We start from the raw sequence: 26,507 nt of genomic DNA on the forward strand, positions 1-26,507 counted from the left end.
TAGAGCTCATAAAATGTCTTGATGAACTAGGGTTGGTGCCGGTAAGACCTGTATGGTCTATGTCCCATATATGGCAATCCAGTTTACGATGGGCAGGAAAGAGCTTCGATAGCAACGTCAGCGGCTGAAACCTGAGGACAGTGCCTGGCAGACTTTTACAGTCTGTATCCCGCAAATGACAAGACAGATAGGTTGCAGTGGGCTTCGACATCAACGCCAATAGTTGGAATGTAAAGACATGGCCGGGCGAACTTCTATGATGTATGTCCCAAAAATGCCAAAGAAAGGCCGTGATGAAGTATTTCACATCACATTCATTGTTGATTTAATCATGAGTTGATAATGAGTGTGACAGCTGGCAGACTGGATGGACTTATCAGGTCTTTATAGTTTATAAAAACTTGCTATATCACTCAAGCTGACACGCAGATCTAGGTGGTTTACAATCTAAAAAATATAAAAATTGGAGTAGAAAGGAACTACAATATTTCTCATTGGAAAGAGATCACTCCGCAGCATGACAATTTCAAAATAGAAACAAAGGATAACTACAGATAGACAAAAACAAAAAAGAGAGGAGGGGAAGGGAAACGAAGGGAACGGATGGGGAGAATTGACATAGCTCTCAACCCTCTTGTCTGTGGTAGGGGGAATGCTTGTCTAAAGGCCAGGACCTCAAGAGAATTTTATATTTTTTGAAGGATAATTAGACTGCGCAGAAAAGGGGGGAGAGAGTTCCCATGAAAGAGGCCATGAAGAAAAAGGCATGGTGATACGTGAACTTGAGTTGTGCTGTTTTAGATTAGGAAAGGACCAGTCGATATTGTTTATGGAATGAAACAATCTGGCAGGGGAAAAGTGAGAGAAGCAAGGTAATCGGGGGACCAGATCTCTGCACTTACTATGTTACTATGTATAACAGGGGTTCAGTCATGGGATGGAGGCAGTGTTCTTTTGTGGATTAGGATTGGTTATTGGACAGAAAACAGAGGGTAGAGTTAAATGGCTAGTTTTATCATTGGAGGAGGGTGAATAGTGGAGTGCCACAGGGATCTGTACTGGACCGGTGCAATAAAACATATTTATAAATGATCTGGAAATTGGAACAACAAGTGAGGTAATTACATTTGCAGATAACACAATCTATCAAATTTGTCAAAACATAGGTGGAAAAATGGAAGGAAGAGCTTAGGATACAGAAAGACTGGGCATCCAATGGCAGATGAAATGTAATGTGGACAAATGCAAGTAATGCACATTGGGAAGAATAATCTGAATCATAGTTACCTGATGCTAGGGGTTTACCTTAGGAGTCAGCACCCAAGAAAAAGATGTAGGATGTCATTGTAGACATATACTGAAATCTTCTGCCCAGCGTGTGATGGCAGTGGCCAAAAAAAAAAAAAGCAACAGGATGCAAATAAGACCAAGAATCTTGTAATGCCTCTGTATCGCTCCATGCCGCGACATCACCTTGAGTGTTGTGTTCAGTTCTGGTTTCCGTATCTCAAAAAAGATACAGCGAATTGGAAAAGGCTCAAAGAACAGTGACAAAAATGATAAAGGGGATGGAACTCCTCTTACATGAGGAAAGGCTAAAGAGGTTAGGGTTCTTCCACATGGAAAAGAGATGGCTGAGAGGGGGATTTTGATTGAGGTCTACAAAATCCTGAGTGGTGTAGCATGAATAAAAGTGAATCGATTTTTCACTCTTTTAAAAAGTACAAAGACCATGAGACATTCAATGAAATTCCATGGAATTACTTTTAAAACAAATAGGAAGAAATATTTTTTTCTTTTTTCTTGATTTATTAATTTTTCAAAATAAATACAAGATTACCCTTGCACAATAAATATAGTGAAGAAGCATATAAAAAGGAAAACAAATATAATATTAGAAAGAAAAACAATATATGCTCTCTACACAAATTTAGCCCACAAATATGGGGGGTACAGAGAATGCAATAGCCAGGGAGCTAATAAGGAAAAAAGGATAAACAAACCAACCAACTGTACACAGGATTCTATCAAACTAACCAACCATAATCTCTTCCAGACATACCACAGAGGCAACCGGCACTGGAGCTACTCCCTCAGAAGCAAATTGTTAACACACAGAAATGATCTAAGCTGTTGAGGGATAAAAAAATATATATATTGTACATTTTCATATTTCACCAAACATTTACAAAGAAAACATTTCCCAGGGCACTGTCAAAAACATTTTTTTGCCTCTCATGGGTCACCTTAGAGAGGTCAGGAAAAATCTAAACTTGGAGCCTTCTGAAAATACATACCCATCAAAGAATTCAGGTCCTGTTCAAATACCAAGGTAACCAATAAAAAGTTGAAGCACACAGAACCCCCGATGTATCCAAACTATCATATGAAGCTGCTGAAACATTCAATCATTTGCCTCTTCTTCTTCATAGGCAAAAAACAAAACAATGTTTGCTTCATGATGAATCTCCAAACTGCCCAAAACACCACAGCCAGACTCATATTTGGCAAAACAAAATACAAAGTGCCAAGCCCTTATGAGAAAAACTACATTGGCTCCCAATAAAAGAGCGAATTGCGTTCAAAATCTGTACCCTGGTTCATAAAATTATTCACGGCGAGGCCCCAGTCTACATGGCAGACCTTATAGACCTACCAACCAGGAACACAAAAAGGTCAGCACACACATACCTAAATCTCCATTACCCTAGCTGCAAAGGACTAAAATATAAATCAACATACAATGCATCCAGCTTCTCTATATAAGCACGCAAATATGGAATACACTTCCAAATGTCATGAAAACAATGCACGACCTAACAAACTTTCAGAATCATTAAAAACCAACCTGTTCACAAGGCATACCAGAATGATCCAACCTAAACACCTGAACCCTGCAATACAATCAAAACTCCTACCAGAACTGGACAAAACTTAACTCTCTCTCCTTGAATACCTAATACACTCTGTCATCTATGAACATTAACACTTGACCACTCTGTATTTCTGTTACCGGAACTGGCGATCGCCATCACGGTACTATGTAAGCCACATTGAGCCTGCAAATAGGTGCGAAAATGTGGGATACAAATGCAACAAATAAATAAGGATATTCTAATACCTCATCCAGAAATCTCTTAAATGTTTCAAATGGGGAAACTGCACTTATTTAACAAATGACATTCAAATGTCTTCCTTGGTTTTCAAGATTTTCCAATTTTCTATGTAGCAATTCTTTATCTTTAAGAATAGCAAGTTGAACTTTTACCTGTTTGATGCTCTATTACCTAATAGTATTTCATCTCTTCTGCCTATTTCTCAGCATCTAACTTGGCTCAGCTGCAAATCATTCTTTACCAATCCTTGTCACACACATCTGATTAATTCTTTCTATGCTTCTTTCTCCGGCTAGTCTTTGGCAAACTGCATAGTATACATGGCTGTCCCTGTGTGCTAACGAGTTTGCTCTAATGGCGCTGGTTGATTTCTTCATGGAAAGTTCCATTGGTTTTACAGATTGCTGTATCGATCATATTTGAGGGAAGGGGGTGCGGTGGGGGTGGGGGAGCGCTACAAGATCTGCCTTGTCCCACACCATCAGGAGGCGTTCCTGCACCCTGGCATTATTTAATCATCTGTTACACCAGTACGTGCTGTTTAAGGCAACCACATCAGACGATCACAAACTCTTTTTCTGTAGCTATGAGTTTCTTTTATCTGTTTTAAGAGGATGAAAAAAAACCTGCTACAACACAAAATGCCAGCCTGGTATTTAGCACTTGAAAAACTTTACATTTTAAAACAATGTTTCCTGCATTCATAAAAAGAAAAGGCTTAAAGTTACAGCAGGTTAATAGTTTGGAACTGGAAGGATACAGCCCTCCAAAGATAAAACTGAGACACAAAGTGAAGGAAATGAAATGTCATCATATGTTTGCAAATTTTGATTGGTAACAAAGATACTAGGAGCTTTCTTCTTCAGACTTGGTGGAGACACGTGAAAGGTATAAAGCTGCATTGGGTCTACTATTTTAGCTTAGTTTATTAACGACTTGATATACTGCCCTTTAGAAGAAAAGATCAGGGTAGTGTACAATACAAAATCAAAACACTTAGAAACTCCTAGAAAGCCATAACAGGGATAGTCCAGGACAGAAATGTGAAAGAAGAAATTGGGATAGACAGGTAGCAAGACAAGATCAATCAGGAATAAGAAAGGAAAAGGCCTGGGAGAACAAATGAGTCTTAAGGAGCCAAAAATGGGAGAAAGATTATTCACTGTGAAGGTCAACAGGAAGGGCATTGCAAAAGGAAGGGGTGTTGCAAAAGAAAGCTGAATGATGAGTTGATTCCAGACAGGAACATGGACAAGGGGAAGAGTTAATTGGGAAATCAAAGCTGAGCACAGGGGCCTGGAGGGGAGCATAAGGTGAGATAAGAGCAGAGAGATAGGAAGGGTTCCCAGAGTGTAAAACCTTGTGGGCTAGAGTAAGAATCTTGAATTGAATATGAAATGGAATTTGGAGCCAATGGTGGTGGGCCTAAAGGGGGGAGATGTGGTCTGTGTGCGTCAGCAAGCAGATGGATAGCTAGATTTTGGTTTGTTTAAAGCCATTTGAAAGCGGTTTTGGGAAGGCCAGAATAGACAGTGTTGCAGTAGTCAAGATGGGACGATACAAGAGAGCATAGTAAAGTGGCACAGGAAACGTCATCTAAGTAACCATGAAAAGAGTGAATAAAACGGAGAGATTGAAAGCAAGATCTAACTGAAGAAGAGATATTAGAACCAAAAGACAATTGGGGGTCTAAAGTACCCCACGGTATTTGAGGGAGGAAACTAACTGAAGAGGAGTATGCAAACAAGGGAGTAAGGGGAGAAGAGGACTGGACAGTTATCCAAAAAGTAACAGATTGAGGGATTCAAAACCACACAGTTAACGACAAGCCAGGAGTCAATCTTGTTGAGACAGGATTGAAGAGCAGAGAGGTCGATATTGGAAGGATTCCGGGGGGGGGGACACCAACAAAATACCGGCATAAATATAAAACTTAAGGATGGTTGATTGAATCAGTGAGGCTTAGGGACTTAAGAATATGTTAACTAAAACTGGAGAAAGTAAGGAGCATTGGGGGATACCACACTTAAGGGGTAGAGGAAGAATGTGAGTGGGGAAAGCATAACTGAAAAAGTGCAGTTCCGTTGGTAAGAAGAATACCAGTTAGGACAGAGCTGTTGATACCCAGTGAAGCCAGTCTAAGAAGAAGGAATGGCTGACAAGGTCAAGGGCTGCACTGAGGTCCAGGGACACAAGGAGAGTAAAGTGGCCATGATCGAGAAAGGCATGTATATCATTTAGGAGTGCAGTCATGATAGTCTCATTAGAGTGGCCGTAATGAAAGTCTGGATGTATGGGGTGAAGAAAGTGAGGCGATTCTACATGCTGATTCAACTGTTCCAAAACAATCTGCTCAGTAAATTTGGAAAGAAAAGCTAAATTTGAAATGGGCCTATAGTGGGATGTTAGATAGAGATCTAAAGAGGACTTCTTAAAAACTGAGAAGACAATGGCAATCTTGTGCTGAATTGTTATAGGATGGGAGCAACTGATATTATACCCCAAGTTCATAATGCATAGTATCAGTCCTTAAAGAGTTTAAAAGTCTTCGTCATTAAATAATTTATCCAAAATAATATTTTACCATGTAAAAGTATCCATTTAAAAAGGCCAAATTTTTCTATCATACACTGTGCAAGGTAGTCCAGTAGCGCCTCTGCCTTTTTGGATTTGATTAAAACATTTTGAGAAAGGTCTTTTCTCTTTTGCTGGAGCAATGGTTGCAAAGAAGGAAAGTATTTGTTAACCCAGTTAATGCTAGAGTGGGACTAGCTAACCCGCTCTAATCTCTTGCAAATGCTGCCTGTCTATCAACATCTTTGTCTGTTTAGTAGCTTTTAGAAAGGAAGGATAAAGGCACTATTTGCAGCGCAGCACGAGATAACCATTAATTTAACATTTAAAGTTATCACCCTCCATTCACTGGGCTCGGCTTAGTCTCTCCTAGCTCTGTTTTTGAGGTTGCCTTTAACACTCTGTTTTCCTGGGAAACTTGGTAACTCCATAAATGAAACTAGAGAGTGGTGCATTTCTATACTTGTTCAGCTAAAGGAACAAAGATCTCTGTGCCTCCTCGCCAGACTCCCTTCCTTAGTAGTCCGATTCCTTATATTATGTCATCCCTAACTTTTAACATTTTTAAGCAACTGTATTGTGTCTTGCTGTCTTTAACAACTAACCTTAGGTTAGACAGCCCGCCTAACAGAGCACATTAAACCATTTGTAAACCTTTGCTAATTACTTGATGTTATCCCATGAAAGCCTGGTCCCGCCCCATTTTGCTCTGAGCCTTCAGATAAGAGGGAAAAATCTTTTAAGATTGTGTTGCCTTTTCGAGGGTTAAAAACATAAGAAGACAAGCTTGTCTTGCCTTGGCCAATCAGATCTCGGCCCTGCCAGCTATAATATAGCTCTAAAGACAGACTCATCTCAGAAGTGTCTCTATCCTTGCTTCAATTTAAGGCAGATCTTTTCTTTTTATTGTCTCTTGATTGCTATTTCACCACCAAATTCAACAACGCGGGCAGTCGGCACATACTCATACATACTTCTTATCTACTAATCACATATCCTGGAGTCCATTTCAGATATCATTTGGAGTTTATTTGGCCGCAGCCAGGTACATTAACATTTACAATCTTAATCTAACACATAACACATATCATTTCTATTACTTAACATTATAACTAGTAACATTCCATATACAGGTATGTATGGGTACATAGCTTCCTTTGTCCGACAGGTCATGCCGTTAGAGCAGCCTGTTCTCGCGCTGCAGTGCCTCTTGCGGCACCAATTGTCTCTCAGGTGTATCCCGTTAGAGGACACACCCACGATCCTTTTCTTCGGCACATCCCGTTGAAGGAAGCACCCCGGCCTCTCTCTCTTGATCTGATGATGTGGGCCTCCTGGCCGTCCGAGCCAGAAGACAAGCTGTGACTCAGCTACTGTGCAGCATATGCCTCTTGTTTACATTTCAACTTTACACTCAGCTGTTTCACTTAACATTATCACATTTCTTATCGTTTGTCTGTCCGTCGGCTGTGTACCCGTCACTGTGCCCATATCACTGCTGTAACTTTACGCCTGCCTAGCTGCGACATCTACCCCCATGTTGGGTGGATGGGTTGGGTCAGCGTTGCTTCCTGCGCTGGCTGGATGAAAGGGGGCTGCCTGTTCCCTCGCTGTTACTTTTATACCTTTTCACGCCCCTCCTCTTTGTCCCTGTCCCTCACCTCCTTAACCCTTTCCTTCCTTTTACCTGCCCTCTTGCTTAACTCTCTCCCCCTCTATCCCTTCTTTCTTCTGCCCCTCCCCCCTTCCCTCTTCTGCCCTCCTGGCCTTCCACCCGATTGTGTACGGCATTCCTTTAAGGGGGTCTGCCTTCTCTCGTGTTCTGTTATCAGTGACCAAAAGCCTATCATTTCAGCACCTGTCTTACTAGAGATCGATGGATAGTAAATGAAATCAGAAATCACAGACCAAGGGCATAGGAAAGAGAGAGAGATCCAGGGAGGCTGACAGAGAGCTTTCAAGTAATTGAATTCAATGGATAAAATGCTGCTGTTGACCAGAATTCTGCTGGTGGGTTCCATCTGTGCTCTTTTGGCTCCTTCTGGGCTGACTTGTGGACCGGGTAGGGGCATTGGAAAAAGAAGACATCCCAAAAAAATGACCCCTTTAGGCTATAAGCAGTTTATTCCCAATGTGGCAGAGAAGACCATAGTGGCCAGTGGAAGATACGAAGGGAAGATCACAAGAAACTCTGAGAGATTTAAAGAACTAACCCCAAATTACAATTCTGTCATTTTTAAGGACGAAGAGAATACTGGAGCTGACAGATTGATGACACAGGTAGAGGCAAAACAAATACATTTTCTGTATTTTTAATCTGTATAAGTGACCAGACATTGAGCATCTGTAGAAGACCCAAACTCATTGATGTGATGGTTTAGCAATTCAAAATGCTTTGCACCAAAAGTTTACGGGGGGGCTTTAATGTCTTAATGTGTATGGTGCTTACAGTTCTAAATGTGCCATGGCATTTCATATAACTTGCTCAGCGATTTCTGCTTGCATTTATTCCCAGGGTTGAACTTTGATTAGACAAGATGTATCTAGCTAAGGGAGACCCCCAAAGTGTAGAAGGTCCGCCAGGCCATTCATGCGGTGCAACAAATCCATGGTTGATACAGCCTCTTACTTTTTCCCTTCATTATACTCATTGCAAACGAATTCTAAATTCAGCAGACAGACAAGCTACGTCCACCACAGGCAGCTAAATCTCAATCAACTATTTCTCTTCTGTTTCTGTATTATACAGCTTGTATTGCAATTCCGGTATTTGGTAATTGCATCCATCAGAGTATGGATATATTTCTTTGAGGATGCTCAGTACCAAACCTCTGGTATCTCCGTCTGGGAGGGACATGCAACTTCTCAGCATTACATCACCACTGTTTAATTCAGATTGCCCAAGATTTACAACTGCTTACACATTTAATACATGCAGGAAAGGAACGTGGAATTGTTTTATGCATAGGAAAAAAAAACATATGTTCACCTTGAAATCTATTTGTGCCAATTTTGACTTACAGGTTTAGAGTTTGTGCAACTGCTTGATATCTATTTTGTTAATTGGTCTATTTTTTCAGTCAATGAATAGTTAAGCTCTGGAACTCTTTGCCGGAGGATGTGATAATGGTGGTTAGTGTATCTGGGTTTAAAAAAGGTTTGGACAAATTCCTGGATGAAAAGTCCATAGTCTGCTATTGAGGCAGACATGGGAAGCAACTGCTTGCCCTGGGATTTGTAGTATGGAGCGTTGCCACAATTTGAGTTTCTGCCGGGTACTTATGACCTGGTTGAACACTGTTTGAAAAACAGGATACTGGGCTAGATGGACCACTAGTCTGACCCAGTATGGCTATTTTATGCTCTTATCTCATCCATAAATAGGATGGTAACTTGAATACAGGTGAATGGAATATTTGGTAGATATTGAATATTTTAACCTTGCCTTGGTGCTTTGGGTTACCTATCACAATATAGAACATTCCCTTGGATCTTTCCCAAAAATTTGAGAGCATCTACTTTAAACCATGCTCTTACTTTGGCGCAGAGTGTTGATGTGTGCACCTCTGCCAAGACTGAAGTGACAGTGTATAGCTAGTTCTCCAAAGAATTCTGGAGCTCTGAGCGTATCCCTTTAACAAGAATAAAAGAATGGAAGGTAAGCGCTTCCTTTGCAGTTCTACCAGAGACAGCAGATGAGAGGGAGAGGTGAACAGAGTTAGAGAGAACCTCTTAGGTCATTGTTTCTGTGAAAGCTGCGAGACATTGCGCTGCACCAAGACAAGCACAGTTCGCATTTTCAGCTCCACTTACTCCTGTTTTGCTAGGATTTCAATTCACAGCTTCTTCCCCCCCCCCCTTGAATATGATATTTGACAATGCTAAGAACCTTGAGAAAAGAAGATGTGATCTTATTACAGAAATAAGAAAGTCAAATATAAACCTTTTGATTTAAATTAGTGGAGGAGTAGCCTAGCGGTTAGTGCAGTGGACCTTGATCCTGAGGAACTGGGTTCGATTCCCACTGCAGCTCCTTGTGACTCTGGGCAAGTCACTTAACCCTCCATTGCCTCAGGTACCAAAACTTAGATTGTGAGCCCTCTAGGGATAGAGAAAGTACCTGCATATAATGTGTACAGCGCTGCGAATGTCTAGTAGTGCTATAGAAATGATTAGTAGTAGTAGTAGTAGTGAGTGGTGTTGCGGCATCAAAAGATAGCTGGATGAGATAAGGGAGCCTCCCAGCCGGCATTGCACTGTATAGTGCAGGGTTTTTTTTTTGCTATAATGTGCTACTTGCTTTGCCTCAGAAGGACTTGTCCATATAAAAGAAGGGAAGAGCTGCCTGCCTATGCCTGAGAATAGTGTCTCCAACAGGGTCGCTTTACTCATACTACCCCTCTCCTCAAGTCGCTTCACTGGCTCCCTATCCGTTTTCGCATCCTGTTCAAACTTCTTCTACTAACCTATAAAATGTACTCACTCTGCTTCTCCCCAGTATCTCTCCACACTCGTCCTTCCCTACACCCCTTCCCGTGCACTCCGCTCCATGGATAAATCCTTCTTATCTGCTCCCTTCTCCGGTACTGCCAACTCCAGACTTCGCACCTTCTGTCTCGCTGCACCCTACGCCTGGAATAAACTTCCTGAGCCCCTACGTCTTGCCCCATCCTTGGCCACCTTTAAATCTAGACTGAAAGCCCACCTCTTTGACATTGCTTTTGACTCGTAACCACTTGTAACCACTCGCCTCCGCCTACCCTCCTCTCCTCCTTCCTGTACACATTAATTGATTTGATTTGCTTACTTTATTTTTTGTCTATTAGATTGTAAGCTCTTTGAGCAGGGGACTGTCTTTCTTCTATGTTTGTGCAGCGCTGCGTATGCCTTGTAGCGCTATAGAAATGCTAAATAGTAGTAGTAGGTTTGTCGCTCTTTGCTGCATTAACTGGCAGTATTTGAACTTCTGACCCGCCAGCTTCCCTCAGATGAACGAAACAAAACCAGATACTTTCCCTTCAGAGACTATTGTCAATTTTTTGGCACTAAAGCACAGGCATAACGAGTGTGACAACCCTGGAAATCAATCAATACAGGGTACCTTTGTAAAAGGGAGACTGTGGGAGAGGTGATCCTTTATGTTGTCTTTGAGTTCTTGGGGTCTGCCTGATGTTTAATCCAGGCAAAGTGGTCACTGATATTTTTTTTTTCTGTTGATGTAGCAATCTCTTATTCTGCTAAATTCTTGCCATATGTCAGGGCCCGCCTCAAAACTCTGTCAACAATGTAAAGATCTTCACTGAATTCAACTGTTGAACTTTCAAAATATTTGTTGAATGTGTTAGCTTACCAGTTAACATTCACTTAAAAGGGAAAAGCAAAGAGATGGCAGCAGTTAGGGTCAAACTTTGCAGGTGACATCCGCATTTCATGTAGGCTTTGCCACAGAAATTGGCTAAAAGTGTGGCCACTGGATAAGCAGTTAAAAGAGTCAGTATATTAAAGTCACATTTCTATGCAAATATACAGTAATAATCTTGCTGTACCTACCTATTGCTTGATGTGAGAAATTTAGAGATCAGCTTAGCATTTAAAAAAACCCACCAGGCTGTTTACACTGACAGGTACCTGTTAAGTGTTTCCTTCAAGCAGCTCATTTGTGAAGAGATTAGGGAGCTGGCAGTGAAGGCTTGTTCAACAACTTTGCTTCTATACAAAGAGATAGCCAGGGCAGCCCTGCTGGGCTTTCGGGGTGGCTGAACAGAATTGGACTTGATTTGTGGCACACAAAGACCCAATTAATTAATAAATAAATAGGGCTTCACGGCTTTTGACTCTGACAATCTAATAGAGGGGAAGTCCTTTAGTAAGTCAGTTTTTCTCTTCTACATATCGAGAGGTGAAAAAACCAGGGAAAATAAATAACAGAATGAGTAAAGTGGTGTGGTAGCCATGTATTAGTCCACTTTTAAAGGTAATAAAGAGATTTAAAACAAAACAGAGAAAAGAAAATAAGATGATACCTTTTTATTGGACTAACTTAATACATTTTTTGATTAGCTTTCGAAGGAAAGGTATCACCGTATTTTCTTTTCTATGTTTTGTGTCATTTATATTTATTACCTAACAGAGGGGGGGGGGGGGGGGGGTCTTTTACTAAAGCTTAGCTCGAGTTATCTGCAGCAGTGCCCCTGTTATTCCTATGGGCCCTGCTGCAGACAACTCGAGCTAAGCTTTAGTTAAAGACCCCCAGAATGAGTTAACTCTGGCCTCTTCCCTGATTAGGAAGGTGTATGTATTAGCAATATGAAAAAGAAAATTCACCCTCACTCCTCCTTTTCCTCTAGACTAAGTGAAGGAAAATGTACTTTTTGTGGAAAACTGGTAAAAGTGTAAGACAGAGATGCAAATGAAGACATGCCCCCAAACCTCTCCCCAATTACATCAATTCACTTAACAGTAGTGAACAGAACTCGCTGTTGATTATAGAAGATGGTTACCACCCCCCTCCAGAAAAAAAGCTCAGATCTGAACATGGAGTCTTTGGGGTTGAATATATATGAACAGCAAATGCCTTAATCTTTCCAGACCTGTGAAATGCATAGTTCAACTTTCCTGTTAAGAAGTCCAGTCTTGTCTCTAAAAGTAATGCAGAAAAAACCATGCCTAGTTTTTCCCACCTGAGGGAAGTGGAAATGTGTTTTGCTATGTGTTTGGTGATATGATGGGAAGAGTTGTCCCACACATCCTACCTGAAGAATCCCAACAAGAGGTAGCAGAGAAGTCACCTGTTGAATATGCCTTTTATGGTCTAAATTTAATTAATTGGTCTTCTGGTTGCGACACCATTCCTCCTTTGAAATATGTTTAATATATTCCTAAAGAGGTTATGTGGTCCTTTGTTGAGACCTACATTTTGCTTGAAAGAATCCACAGATTATCCATTCTGTAAAGGTTACCCATTATAGTCTAAAGGTACCAGATAAGTTCAGAGGTTGCACCAGAGTTATTAATTCTAAGTGGAATGTGAAATTAATTTTTCCTGACTAACCCCAAGTTATTGTAATGCTGAATTATCTAACAGTAATAGCACAAGTTGTGAACAGGGTAGCAATGAGTGGAGGAGTGGCCTAGTGGTTAGGGTGGTGGACTTTGGTCCTGGGGAACTGAGGTCAATTCCCACTTCAGGCACAGGCAGCTCCTTGTGATTCTGGGCAAGTCACTTAACCCTCCATTGCCCCATGTAAGCCGCATTGAGCCTGCCATGAGTGGGAAAGCACGGGGTACAAATGTAATTTAAAAAAAAAAAGTTCCACACTACCTATTTGATTTTCTGTTGTGCATACAGATGTAGACTTCTTCTACTGAATGTGATACTTTTGTTTCTTAGATATTACTGTAGATCAAAATCTATTTTCCCATCTTCGACATTTTTGTAAATATGAAATGTAGCCAATAACAAAATAGGCCAAAAAGACAAGTAAAGAAATGAAACACAGTCAGTCATGTTGTAGAAAGTTCGGAACTACCAATAAAGATTTAAGGATTGTGGCAGTTAAGATGTTTGTTGGTACTCCTTGTGCCAATTAAAATTATAACTGACTTGGTTTTAACATGGTCAAAAGGAGGGGCTTTTCTCGCTTCCATTTTTCATATGCTTCTTGGGTGACACATAAGCTGCAGTGATATTACGTTTCTTTGCTCTTTTTGAAAATTCAGTTTTATTAAGACTCCAAAAACAGTACATAAGAACAAATACAAATGCAATAATAACAATATAATAGACAGTAATATCAAATGCAACTTCAACAATGCAAGAATGGAAAAAAAAATATTAGGCACAGCTGGAGCCTGTTTTAGTTATATAGTTTACCCCAGCAAATAATACAAAAACAAACCCCCTCCCCCTGAAAAAATAAAAGGAAATCTGCCTTCACATGTTAAGTGGTCTGCTGTGGGCAACATGCATGAGAGAATTCCAGAAAGATTCCCAAATATAACAGAAAGCCTGACCTGGCACAGAGTCCAAATCAGTAAAGTATCATCGCTCCAAGTTAGCTTGATGAATCATATAGACCCTTCACTGCCAAACAGAACAGTTCTCCTTAAAAAGCCCCTGAAGCCTTTTGTAACATGAGGCTCTACAGTAGAAGAATCAAAGAAGGGTCTAGGTGTCTGCACCCACTGTAAGTTTCACAATGTAGAGACATACACACAAAGTGCTCTTTCTTAGCTCTTTTAAGAATGCTTAACACACATTTTGAAAATTGGGTAAATGGATCTTGCCATGCTCAGTACAAGTAGCTGCTATTCCTGAGAGCTCTAATGAAAAGGCAGTTTGGATGGATTGAGAACCTTTTCAACACACAATTAACATGTAAAGACCTGGAGATGTTCCTGTGAAAACCTTCACTTCAGATTTATAGATTCTGACAGTGTGTTTGTCTTTCAGAAACTTTATTCTACTCAAAAGTTCTCAATGCACCAACCACAAGCTTTAAAGAATCCTTCCTCCCTACCCCTTAACTGATCTGTAGCCTTGAAAACAATTTTGATTCTTCAAATTTTTCCTGGAGCTCAGACACGTTGCAGCTAATGTTAGAAAAAGTTAAAAGCTAGAGATGGAAACTAGGGAGAAGCCATAGCATTAGAAACCAATTTTTCTGAAGGCTTTACTGGGAAACTAGGACCCACCTGAGTATTTAAACTGAGATTCTGTTCAACTGTGGAAGGATAGTTCCTTCCAAGAGATATATACTTAGTGCAACATAGTATGTCTAAGTTCACACTGCTTCAGCTCCACAGCTTCTGCATACTCTCAGGCCGTGCATATCCACACTTTCTCCCATTCTCCTTTTGCAGTCAAACTGGGATGGGCAACAGTCCAATTAGGGTCTTTGGTAGACACTGACCTAACTCCAGAGATTCCATGCAACTCCTTAGTCCAGGAACCACGTGACACTCCAGGAGGTTTAATAATAACTTGAACTTTAATTTCCAACTTCAGCAACTGGTAACTCTGATTCAGTGCTCCTCAACATAGTCAATGAAATAGATGCTCCTACAACTCAGGGCCAGATTTCAATTCCCTTACAGCTTTTAGAAGTATTTACAAAGAGCAGATCCTTCTCAGGGCCATGCACACAGGCATAACCTTTCTATGCCTATCCTGCAGTGACACGTAATCCAGGGCTGATTTCTCCTCCTGACGTACTCTATTACCATCAGATACGGACCCTTTATAGCTGTCTTTCTTTCACTGGTATCACCTCATAGACAACATCCCAGCCGTGGGCAGATCACATCCTACCCCAAGTCCCGCTTATGGGCCAGACTCCCCAATCTGACTTAAATTCTGGCTCCTTCACCAACTGATATGAATTTGACAGCAACTGTCCCTTGACTCATCCAAATTGGAGTTGGCACTGCAGGACCCCTGTTATACTTCTGCAGGTCACTTGGCAGGGGGCTTGTAGGCAACCAAGGACACTTTCCTGCTCTAATTCTGCTCTTTTATTTCCTCCCAAACTCCTCCAAAGCAGTACTCCACAAATCAGGGGCAGTATTCTTTTTGCATTTTATTCCATACAGCCTCTCATGGGCTGGGGCTTTCTTCCACCTAGGGACCACCCAGTCACTCCCCCCAGTGATTTTCTACTAGGCTTACACTTTTTTTTTAATAAATCCCAACTTATCAGGAATTACATAAGGAACAAATGTTGCCATAAAAGTACCAATAATCAGAAAATTTCAAGGAATTTGGAACTCTATAGATCAATATCCATCCCAGGTGCTGTACAACTGACTTTCTGTTATTTCATTACTTAAACTAAGCTGTATAATATGGTAGAATATTCTGCCATAACAATGGTTAGTGCCGTGTGCTGAGAACCTGGGTATGATTCCACTGCAGTTTCTTGTGACCCTGGGCAAGTCACTTAACCCTTCATTGCCCCAGGTACAAAACTTAGATTGTGAACCTACGAGGGACACAGAAAGTACCTACATATAATATATGTAAACCACTTTGGTTGTACTACAGAAAAGCAGTATATCAAATCCATGACTTTTACCTTTACCTTTCCAGATGAGTGAATATTATGTCCACTAAATAGAAATTCTATATAGAAATTCATATGAATTCAATAAAAATGTATAAACTCAAGGAAAAATATGGCATTGGGAGCACAAAGAACATGTCTATCTGAAGTCTTATTTTCCAAAGGCTCTCTCCCTGTTTGTGTTCTTCGATATATTTGGAAACTAAAACTTTATATACAGTGTCCACAGACAGGGCCTTAGGGTCAAACCTTGCATTTATAATACAGTGGTGGAAATAAGTATTTGATCCCTTGCTGATTTTGTAAGTTTGCCCACTGACAAAGACATGAGCAGCCCATAATTGAAGGGTAGGTTATTGGTAACAGTGAGAGATAGCACATCACAAATTAAATCCGGAAAATCACATTGTGGAAAGTATATGAATTTATTTGCATTCTGCAGAGGGAAATAAGTATTTGATCCCCCACCAACCAGTAAGAGATCTGGCCCCTACAGACCAGGTAGATGCTCCAAATCAACTCGTTACCTGCATGACAGACAGCTGTCGGCAATGGTCACCTGTATGAAAGACACCTGTCCACAGACTCAGTGAATCAGTCAGACTCTAACCTCTACAAAATGGCCAAGAGCAAGGAGCTGTCTAAGGATGTCAGGGACAAGATCATACACCTGCACAAGGCTGGAGTGGGCTACAAAACCATCAGTAAGACGCTGGGCGAGAAGGAGACAACTGTTGGTGCCATAGTAAGAAAATGGAAGAAGTACAAAATGACTGTCAATCGACAAAGATCTGGGGCTCCACGCAAAATCTCACCTCGTGGGGTATCCTTGATCATGAGGAAGGTTAGAAATCAGCCTACAACTACAAGGGGGGAACTTGTCAATGATCTCAAGGCAGCTGGGACCACTGTCACCACGAAAACCATTGGTAACACATTACGACATAACGGATTGCAATCCTGCAGTGCCCGCAAGGTCCCCCTGCTCCGGAAGGCACATGTGACGGCCCGTCTGAAGTTTGCCAGTGAACACCTGGATGATGCCGAGAGTGATTGGGAGAAGGTGCTGTGGTCAGATGAGACAAAAATTGAGCTCTTTGGCATGAACTCAACTCGCCGTGTTTGGAGGAAGAGAAATGCTGCCTATGACCCAAAGAACACCGTCCCCACTGTCAAGCATGGAGGTGGAAATGATATGTTTTGGGGGTGTTTCTCTGCTAAGGGCACAGGACTACTTCACCGCATCAATGGGAGAATGGATGGGGCCATGTACCGTACAATTCTGAGTGACAACCTCCTTCCCTCCGCCAGGGCCTTAAAAATGGGTCGTGGCTGGGTCTTCCAGCACGACAATGACCCAAAACATACAGCCAAGGCAACAAAGGAGTGGCTCAGGAAGAAGCACATTAGGGTCATGGAGTGGCCTAGCCAGTCACCAGACCTTAATCCCATTGAAAACTTATGGAGGGAGCTGAAGCTGCGAGTTGCCAAGCGACAGCCCAGAACTCTTAATGATTTAGAGATGATCTGCAAAGAGGAGTGGACCAAAATTCCTCCTGACATGTGTGCAAACCTCATCATCAACTACAGAAGACGTCTGACCGCTGTGCTTGCCAACAAGGGTTTTGCCACCAAGTATTAGGTCTTGTTTGCCAGAGGGATTAAATACTTATTTCCCTCTGCAGAATGCAAATAAATTCATATACTTTCCACAATGTGATTTTCCGGATTTAATTTGTGATGTGCTATCTCTCACTGTTACCAATAACCTACCCTTCAATTATGGGCTGCTCATGTCTTTGTCAGTGGGCAAACTTACAAAATCAGCAAGGGATCAAATACTTATTTCCACCACTGTACATGATAAAATACACAAAGAGACGTATTTTCAAAGCACTTACTTACAAAGTTATGTGAGAAGACACTGATCGATCCCCTGTGTGCATCAGCTCATGTCTGCTATTATGCAGTGTGTTTTCTCTTTCATTCTCAAGTCTACTCACGTCTTGATAAGTGTTTCAACTAAACTCTTGCTGTGATGTAAGTGCAAGGAGACTTGCAGCTTTTAGGACCATAAGCCTTGTTTTCCTAAAGATTTCTTCCATTCTCTACCTATGTATAAAGAGTAGGGTTGTGTCACTATTTATTCTGTATCTTCTTTACACTATCATTAGGCACAGTCATCTTTCTCTTGTTGGGTAGCCTCATCCCCATGTCTTCCACATTTCTGACACTGATTTTGTATGTCTCCTGGGAAAGAATGTGAAAGCAAAGAGGGTTCAGATTCAGTTTTTGCTTGTGGTTGCACCAGTTCAGTGTGAAAATTTCAGCATGTCACCACTATTAGGAAAATCGATAATCTTTTGGATTTTTGTAGAAGTGTTCAAACATGGCTGTTTGGTTAGGTACTGACTTAGATTTATACATCTGTTAATGCACATTTTATTTGTTATTTGATGTAACTGCAAGAAATAAGTGTATATTATATTGTTATGTTATAGAAGATGTGTTAATCTGATTATGTATGTTAATTTGTAACCCGTCCTGGGTGTTGTCAATGGAGCGGGCTAAATAGATGAATGAACAAATGAATAAATATTACTATACTAACATATGGATATTTGGATTTGGATTTAATTACTTGCTTTTATCAAATCCATGCTCAAGACAAGTTGCATATTCAGGTATAGTGGATATGTTCCTGCCCCAGTCTAAGTTGGTACCTAAGGCAGTGAAGAACAAAATGACTTGTCCCAGGTCTAAAGAATTATCAGTGGGAAGAGTTCTTATCCCACTGCAGCAACCACTAAAAAACAAGTCTAATAGAGATGTATTTCTTTCTTTTGCACTTCAGAAAACCTCTTTGCTGTGGAGGTAAATTACACTTACATGATAGTTGTAGTACCTGCCATATTGGAAGTAGAAAATGTTTTGTACAAATCCTTTGTATGCCTTCAGAGTCTTTCCTCACCCTATTTCAATATGTAAATATTTCTACAGACTAAATACGTTTCATACCTTGTATTAGATACTGAAAAACAAAGAGAGAAAGAAGTCTTATGAATTGTGTAATAGAAAGTGAAAATCGGGGTGTTTTGTGCTGGTGCAGTTTTTAATACACTTTCATAACGTATAGGCTTTAATGTGTTCAATAAAGTGCAGTAAACTATTTGTCTCCCAAGACACTTTGCCAAAACTGAGGGGAAGATGCACAGAGCTCTGGAGCTGGAAAACACTGACTAATGTTTAATACTAACAGTGTGAAAATTATATGCATACTGTTAGTGTTGAGCATTGGATGTTAAAAGGGGAGGAGTGTGCCTGGGCGGTAGGCACAGCTCTTGTGCGCTTGCCCAGTAGAGGGTACGGGTGTGGTCTCCAGAGCTGCCAGACAACAAAGCAGAAGAAGAACGCAAGTTTTAATTGCAAAAGTAATCTGTCTTCCTCTATACATTTCACTTGGATCTAACCTTGCTTTGTGATGCAATCCCTTTTCTGGAAGGAAGTCAGAGCTCTCTGATCTTAATACTACTGTCCAGCCTTGTTTTACTTCTCAGCTCTTTTGCCGCCCTCCTCCCCCTACACCTTGTGCTATTTGGACCAGCTGCCTTTACAGATTAAAAATGCAAGCAGACTGCTCCACCAAACTATTACCCTCAAGCAATGACAGCTCCAGACCTGCCGGAAAATTTTGTGTCGTTAAAGTTGAGCACTCCTTTCTGTGCATTGCACGTAATGATACTAATGAGCTCATTGTAATGCATTTCCATACGATTATTGGTAGTTACCACTGTGAACAGTAAAAGCGATGTAGAACCCCTTTGTGCATTAGACGCTCAATAATATGCATGCTAGAATGGCTACAACCAGTCTAAATCAAACGCTGCATGCACGGTAAGCTTTGAGAATCAGGCCCTGAGGCTCTTTGCATTAAAGGATAGTGTATCCTCACACAGCATGAGTTTCTAAAGTCCTATGTGTTCACTTCTTAGGCAGTCATTGCTCACGCCTCAAACATTTATAGCTAGATCTTATTTTCACTGAAACACAAAGGTGGAACATAAGGGAGACCGGACCCTGGTAAAATTCCACCCACCTCTTAGGTAAATAGCTTTCTTCTTTATTTACATACATGTTGACTTTGGAAACTGAGGGTGGTTCAGCACCATTTTACTCAGGTAGATTTACCTGAGGTTAAAAAAAAAACCCACCTGCTTCTCTAACAAGTTAGCATCCAAAATATTTTCATGTAGAGATGCAATGAAGAAGCCTCCAAGTGCCATGCTTCTTTCTTGGCACCGTTTCATCTTTGGGCCTCTTTCGAAATCGCTTTATCTAAGTCCTACTCTCCCTTATTCATTTGATTTTACAGGTAGTGGTGTGATAACAACATTGAGCCCTCACAGCTATAAATAAAGCAAGACTTGCTTTATTTATAGCTGTGAGGGCTCAATGTTATTATCACACCACTTGGGGCTTATTTACAAAGTGTGTGATAAGTAAGAGGCTGTCCTAGCCTGGGCAGGCCATTAGATGATGCTGTTGCCTTAAAATGGCCAGGGAAAATGTACAGGTGCGTCACTAGAGGGTGCCAGTAGGGGAGTGTATAGATGGAGGTCGCTAGGACCGGGGAGAGTCCTGGGATGGCTACAGGTGCAGGCGGTTATGGGCTGGGTCCTGTTTAGCTATTAACCACTTTATACCCCACCTGAGTTGTGAAAGGAAGAGAAGAGAGCTGGTAGCTGAAGAAAGAGGATCCCCCTGGAAGGAACTGGCTGAACCTTATGGACTTGTGGTGGACTGTGTGCTCAAGGAAGAAAAACAGGCTGGGGTAAGAAGTCCCTAAAGCATTAGTGTTGGACTGTGTAGCCTCAGTACTTAGAGGAACTGTGTGTTCAAAGAAAGGACTGTGTGTCCAAAGAAGGAAGGACTGGGTGTTCAGGACTGTGTGTCCCAGTACTGAGAAGCAGGCTGCAAAGCCTGGGGTTAGAAGTCCCCAAAATATTGAAGTTTCCAGGATTGTGTGTCCAAAGGAGAGGGGGGGGGGGTCTGTGTGTCCCAGTACTGAGAAGCAGGCTGCAAAGCCTGGGGTTAGAAGTCCCCAAAGTATTGAAGTTAGTGCTGAGCCCAGGAATCTGTGTGGGGAGGCTCAGTGTGAAAATATGAGGTTGGATTGCTCAGGATGCTGGGAAGAGACCGGTTGGAGTTCCGTTCAGAGGCCACAGGCCAGTGAGGCCTGCTGGAGAGTGGGAGCAGAAGCCTCATCTTTACAAGTGCTAGTGCTGAGATCATATTTTCAACATAGGATTATAGGGTCCGATATTCAGACCATGGGAGTTAACCAGGTGATCTACCACTGAATATTGCTGGATAAGCTGGTTAAGTGCCATTTAACCAGCCAGGAGCTGTTCCTGGCCGGTTAAATGGATTTAAATATTGGGTAGATAGTCGTTAGTACTGAAAATAGTTACTGCCTGAATCTTATGTGCACTCATCTCACATGAAAATCAAATTGCTTAAAATTCAAATGGTAGGAATTCAAATAGTAGGGTTCCCCAGATGTGGTCCTCAAGGACTGCATTTCTTTCAGGATTTCCCACAATGAATATGAACGAGATCTATTTGCATACAGTGGAGCCAGTGAAGACATATAGACCTTGTAGATATTCATTGTGGAAACGGTAAAAACCAGACCGGGCTGCAGCCACCATGAACCGGGCTTGGGAACCCTAGAAACTGCGAGGGAAGGGCTGTCCTTCTGCAAAATGTTTATATATATAAAATTAAAAAGCCCTGCACAAGCTCCTTTTTGCTTCAAATTCCCACTACTGAAAAGCAAAGACATATCTGGTTGCACTGTTTTTAAAACTTTGCAAGAAATTCTTCTGTGTTTGAGTGTTTTTCAGTGTGCTGCTATATAAAACTATGCATTATCTGGGTCATTTGTGTGCTTTATATTATATTAGAAATTGATAAGAAATAGTTATTTTCACAAGATCTCTAACCCTCAGGGCTGAAGTCATTGCCAGCACTATTTATAGTACAAGAGTATTAGACCAAGCACATTATCACTGCCAACTGCTGAGCAAGATGTATTAGGAACAACAAACATAGTTTGAAATGTCTATATGCAAATGCCAGAAGCCTAAGAAATAAGGTGGGAGAGTTAGAATATTTATTTATTTATTTGTTACATTTATACCCCACATTTTCCCACCTATTTGCAGGTTCAATGTGGCTTACAAAGTATCGTAAAGGCGGTTGCCACTACGGTTGATAACAAATACAAGGTTGTGTTATGGTCACAGGTAGAAGTGTTTCAGGCACCATGGGGTTGAGGATAGTAAATTGTCCAGTACGATCATAGATTATCTTGTGTTGCTGGGTGTGGGGATTTATGTTGGATCAGTGGGATAAGCTTTTTTGAAGAGGTGGGTTTTCAATGATTTCCTGAAGTTTAGGTGGTCATGTATTGTTTTCACTGCATGCGGGAGTCCATTCCATAGTTGTGTGCTTATGTAGGAGAAGCTAGATGCGTGAGTTGCTTTGTATTTTAGCCTTTACAGTTTGGGTAATGTAAGTTTAGGTACAATTGTGCTGATCTGAGTCTGTTTCTGGTTGGTAGATCAATAAAGGTCTGTCATGTATCCTGGGACTATGCTGTAGATGATTTTGTGGACTAAAGTGCAGGTTTTGAAGATGATTCGTTCTTTGATTGGGAGCCAGTGCAGCTTTTCTCGAAGGGGTTTAGCGCTTTCGAATTGTGTTTTACCATACATCAGTCTGGCTGCTGTGTTTTGGGCGGTCTGGAGTTTTTTTAGTGCACTAAATGAAAAATTAGATATAATAGGCATGTCTGAGACCTGGTGGAAGGAGGATAACCAGTGGGACACTGTAAGACTAGGATACAAATTATATCATAGTGAGAGGGTGGACCGAATTGGTGGAGGGGGTAGCATTGTATGTTAAGGAGGGCCTTGAATCAAATAGATTGAAAATTCTGTAGGAAACAAAACACATCTTGAAATCACTATGGATTGAAATTCCATGTGTAAAGGGGAAAAGGATAGTGATACGAGTAAACTACCATCCACCTGGCCAGGATGAAGAGACAGATGTAGAAATGTTATCAGAAATTAGGGAGCCTAACAAACTGGGGAACATAATAATAATGGGTGATTCCATTACCCCGATATTGACTGGGTAAATGTAACATCAAGGTATGCTAGGGAGGTAAAGTTCCTTGATGTATGGAGCAGCTGGTACAGGAGCCAATAAGAGGAAGAAAAATTCTAGATCATGACCTGGTGCAGGAGGTAATGGTGCTGGGGTCGCTTGATAACAGTGATCATAATATGATCAGATTTGATATTGGCTCTGGAATAAGTACGCGCAAGAAATCCAATACTTTAGCATTTAACTTTCAAAAAGGAAACTATAATAAAATGAGAAGAATGGTGAAAAAAAAAAACTTAAAGGTGTAGCTACTGTGAAGGTCAAAACTTTACATCAGGCGTGGATGCTGTTCAAAAATGCCATCCTGGAAGCCCAGGCCAGTTATATTCCATGTATTAAAAGAGGAGGAAGGGAGGCCAAACAACAGCAGGCATGGTTAAAAAGTGAGGTGAAGTAAGCTATTAGAGCTAAAAGAAAATCCTTCAGAAAATGGAAGAAGGATTTGACTGAAAATAATAAGAGTCAAAACAAGGGAGTAGCGTGATCAATAATAAGAAACAGCATAAGGAATGACATAAGGTATGGCAAGTCAAATACAAAGCGCTGATAAGGAAGGCAAAGAGGGACCTTGAAAAAAAGATTGCGTTGGAGGCAAAACACATAGAAACTTTTTTTTAGGCATATTAGAAGCAAGAAGCTGGCAAAAGAGTCAGTTGGGCACTCAGGGAAGAGAAAGCTATAGTGGAGACTTCGGGTTACAACATACGCAATGACATCTCCATGAAGAATTCCAGTATAGGTGGTTGGTCATCGCGATGTTGCCCATTAAACTCCTCAAATTCTTTGGATTCCTGGCAAAGATACTTCCGAAAATGCTCATCCTTATAGAGATAAGCCAGAAATTGTCATCGATGACCACTACACTGCTGTTTACTACCTTCCAAATCAACCCAAATCATATTATGATCATAAACAGCCAATGGTCCAATCGCAGCCCCTGCAACCTAAAAAAATAAGGTTTCAGTAAGCAAGATATAATCAGTATGTGAAAAGGTATTATGTACCCTAGATAAATGGGTATACAATCTCTTTCCGTGGGGTGCAGGAGGTGCCAGGGACCGACCAAATTCAGAAAAGAACAAAGAAAGGGCAGCATCTTCATGGGCTGCAAGTCCACACCACTCCTCAAAGCTCATCTATCTACTAATGGGTCTATCACTTGATTAAAATCCCCCACTACTATCATAGACAAGGTGGTATCTTGTAAGCCCATATGTACCAATTAAAAAAAAAAAAAAACGTGCTCATATCTATTCGGGCCATACACCAGTAAAAGAAAAAATGTCTGATCACTTAAGGTTACCTGTAATATATAGCGACCATAGGAGTCTTTACAAACTAATTTCACAGTCCCCAACAGGTTCTTTCAAATCAACACTGCTACTCCGCCCTTCCTAGACATAGATGAATAATTAAAAAAAAAATCTCACCCATCCAGCCCTTTCAGAGTTTCCCATGTTCAACATCAGTTAATTTTATCTCCTGAAGATAAACGATGCCAGCTTTATGTTCTTTCAAGAGACTTAAAACCGTTCCCAACTGACACTAAGACATCAGTTACCCCTTCCACCCAGCACTCACATGGAGAACATGCACCACCCACCCCAACTAATAGCAAGTACAATGCACCATTCCCATATCAGAACAACAAAAAAGATGAAGGGCGAGGCCGCGTCTCTATCTTGGCATCACCCCAGTCGATGCACCCTATCCAAACGAATAAGGACAGCTGTCGCCAATTTCAGGAAGGTATTGGCTAACCAAAGTTCCGTGATCAATGGTGGCCAGCGTTTCAAGTTCGCGTGTTCTGCCCTTCAGGGGTGGGGTGATGACTGAGGGACCCACCCCACAATAGCCAGGCCCCCTGCAACCAGTCACAGAATCTATGACAAGGCAGAATTGGTGTGTAGAGCCTGAGCTGTTTCATTAAAACTTGTGGTTCATGGGTCAATTTTAGCAGACACTGGAAAAAGTGCCGGTACTCAGTACCCCCGAGTAACCCCTCAAAAAAAGCCCTGCTCCTAAGACAAATAAGTGTACTTGCTAAAAATTTTTTTTGAGTACCTTTAACCTATTTACTTTCACCCGACTGATTTAGGTATCTCACCCCTACATTTGCAGTTGATGTTTTTAAAAATGCCAGCTATGCTATATAAATATTTTACATAGTGGCACTGAATCTATCTGCAGAAGCAATGATGCTGAATACACATCTATAGCAGCAAGAGCAGTCACTATATGGATAGCAGACTATATTCAGCTGCTATCCGTAGAGCTATATTGATAAATGTAGGATGGCCTTTTTGCTGAATTTATCTGCATAACTACACAGATGGCACCTGCTTATCACCAGGCCCTCTCGGTTAGGAATGTTCCACCCCTGCATTATGTACATAAACATTTTGAATATTGGGTCATATAAATTTCACTGCAGCACACAAGGCAATTTTAATTTACTCTGAATCAGTGGCGTAGCTACAGGTGGGCCTGGGTGGGCACAAGCCCACCCCGCGGTGGAACACCACATCAACATCTCTCCTCCTCCGCACTGTCCCGGCATCTGCCTGCCCATCTCTGATGTATCTTACAGGAGTCCTCGGCGCCTGCAGCAATTTGATTATTGCTGCCTGTGCTAGCCCTGCAGGCTTCCATCGGCTGGGTCCCGACCTCGTTTTCATCATTTCCTGTTTGGCAGGACCCAGCTGATGGAAGCCTGCAGAACCGGCACAGGAACAATAATTGAATCACTGCAGGCGCCGGGGATGCCTGTAAGGTACACCAGGGAAGGATGGGTTTCAACAATGGTGGTAGGTAATTAAAAAATATATTTGGGGGGGGGGGGGGGCTGTGGAGTGTCGTGCCATAGAAGGGCCCATCTATGTTAGCTCTGGGCCCATCCAAAATATTGGGTCTGGCTATGCCACTGCTCTGAATCAGGTCAGAAGTCACTGTCAGAAGATAAAAAGCTTTGATCAATAATGGCTTCTAAATGAAACTTTCAAGGATCATTTGCCATCAAGAAAGATGCAGTATGTTCTAAACACAGAAAGTGTACCTGAATGTAACTTGCCTTCAAAAGGTGTGAGCTAAATACTAGAATAAAATAACCCCCTCCCCAAACCCTGAGGCTTTCATTTTTGTTAGTTTTTCAATCTCCTCCCCTGTAATTCCCAAGTATGTCACATTCATCACATACTGATCCTCAATTGGTTCACATTAACAACGATATCAGAGGTGATATCACACACCTCATGATTTAATTAACATCGCGTGGGGGACCACGTGATGCACGGCTAGAGAGTGGCAGTCGCTGTGCAGAGCTCCCTCCTTACCCGCAGTTAATTGAGCTTTCTAACTTTAATCGCGCTACTCCCACTAAATTGGAGAATATCGCTGAGCAGGGGAAGTGTAGCGGCAGCTGTTGGTAGACGCGGATAGGGTGCAGGAGTGGAGAATGGCAGCTAAATCTGGAAAGAAAGAAGGGGCGCGAAGTCGGCTGCTCGAAAACAAGATGGCGGAG

The 26,507-nt window shown here is 41.5% G+C and overlaps 1 pseudogene; it reads left to right on the plus strand.

Moving 5' to 3' along the window:
- The first annotated feature begins 7,664 nt into the window (after window positions 1-7,664).
- The window catches only part of LOC115466947, a 265,208-nt pseudogene continuing 246,365 nt past the window's right edge, over window positions 7,665-26,507 (plus strand).

The sequence above is a fragment of the Microcaecilia unicolor genome, chromosome 1 (genome assembly GCF_901765095.1).
Source record: "Microcaecilia unicolor chromosome 1, aMicUni1.1, whole genome shotgun sequence".
Classification (NCBI taxonomy): Eukaryota; Metazoa; Chordata; class Amphibia; order Gymnophiona; family Siphonopidae; genus Microcaecilia; species Microcaecilia unicolor.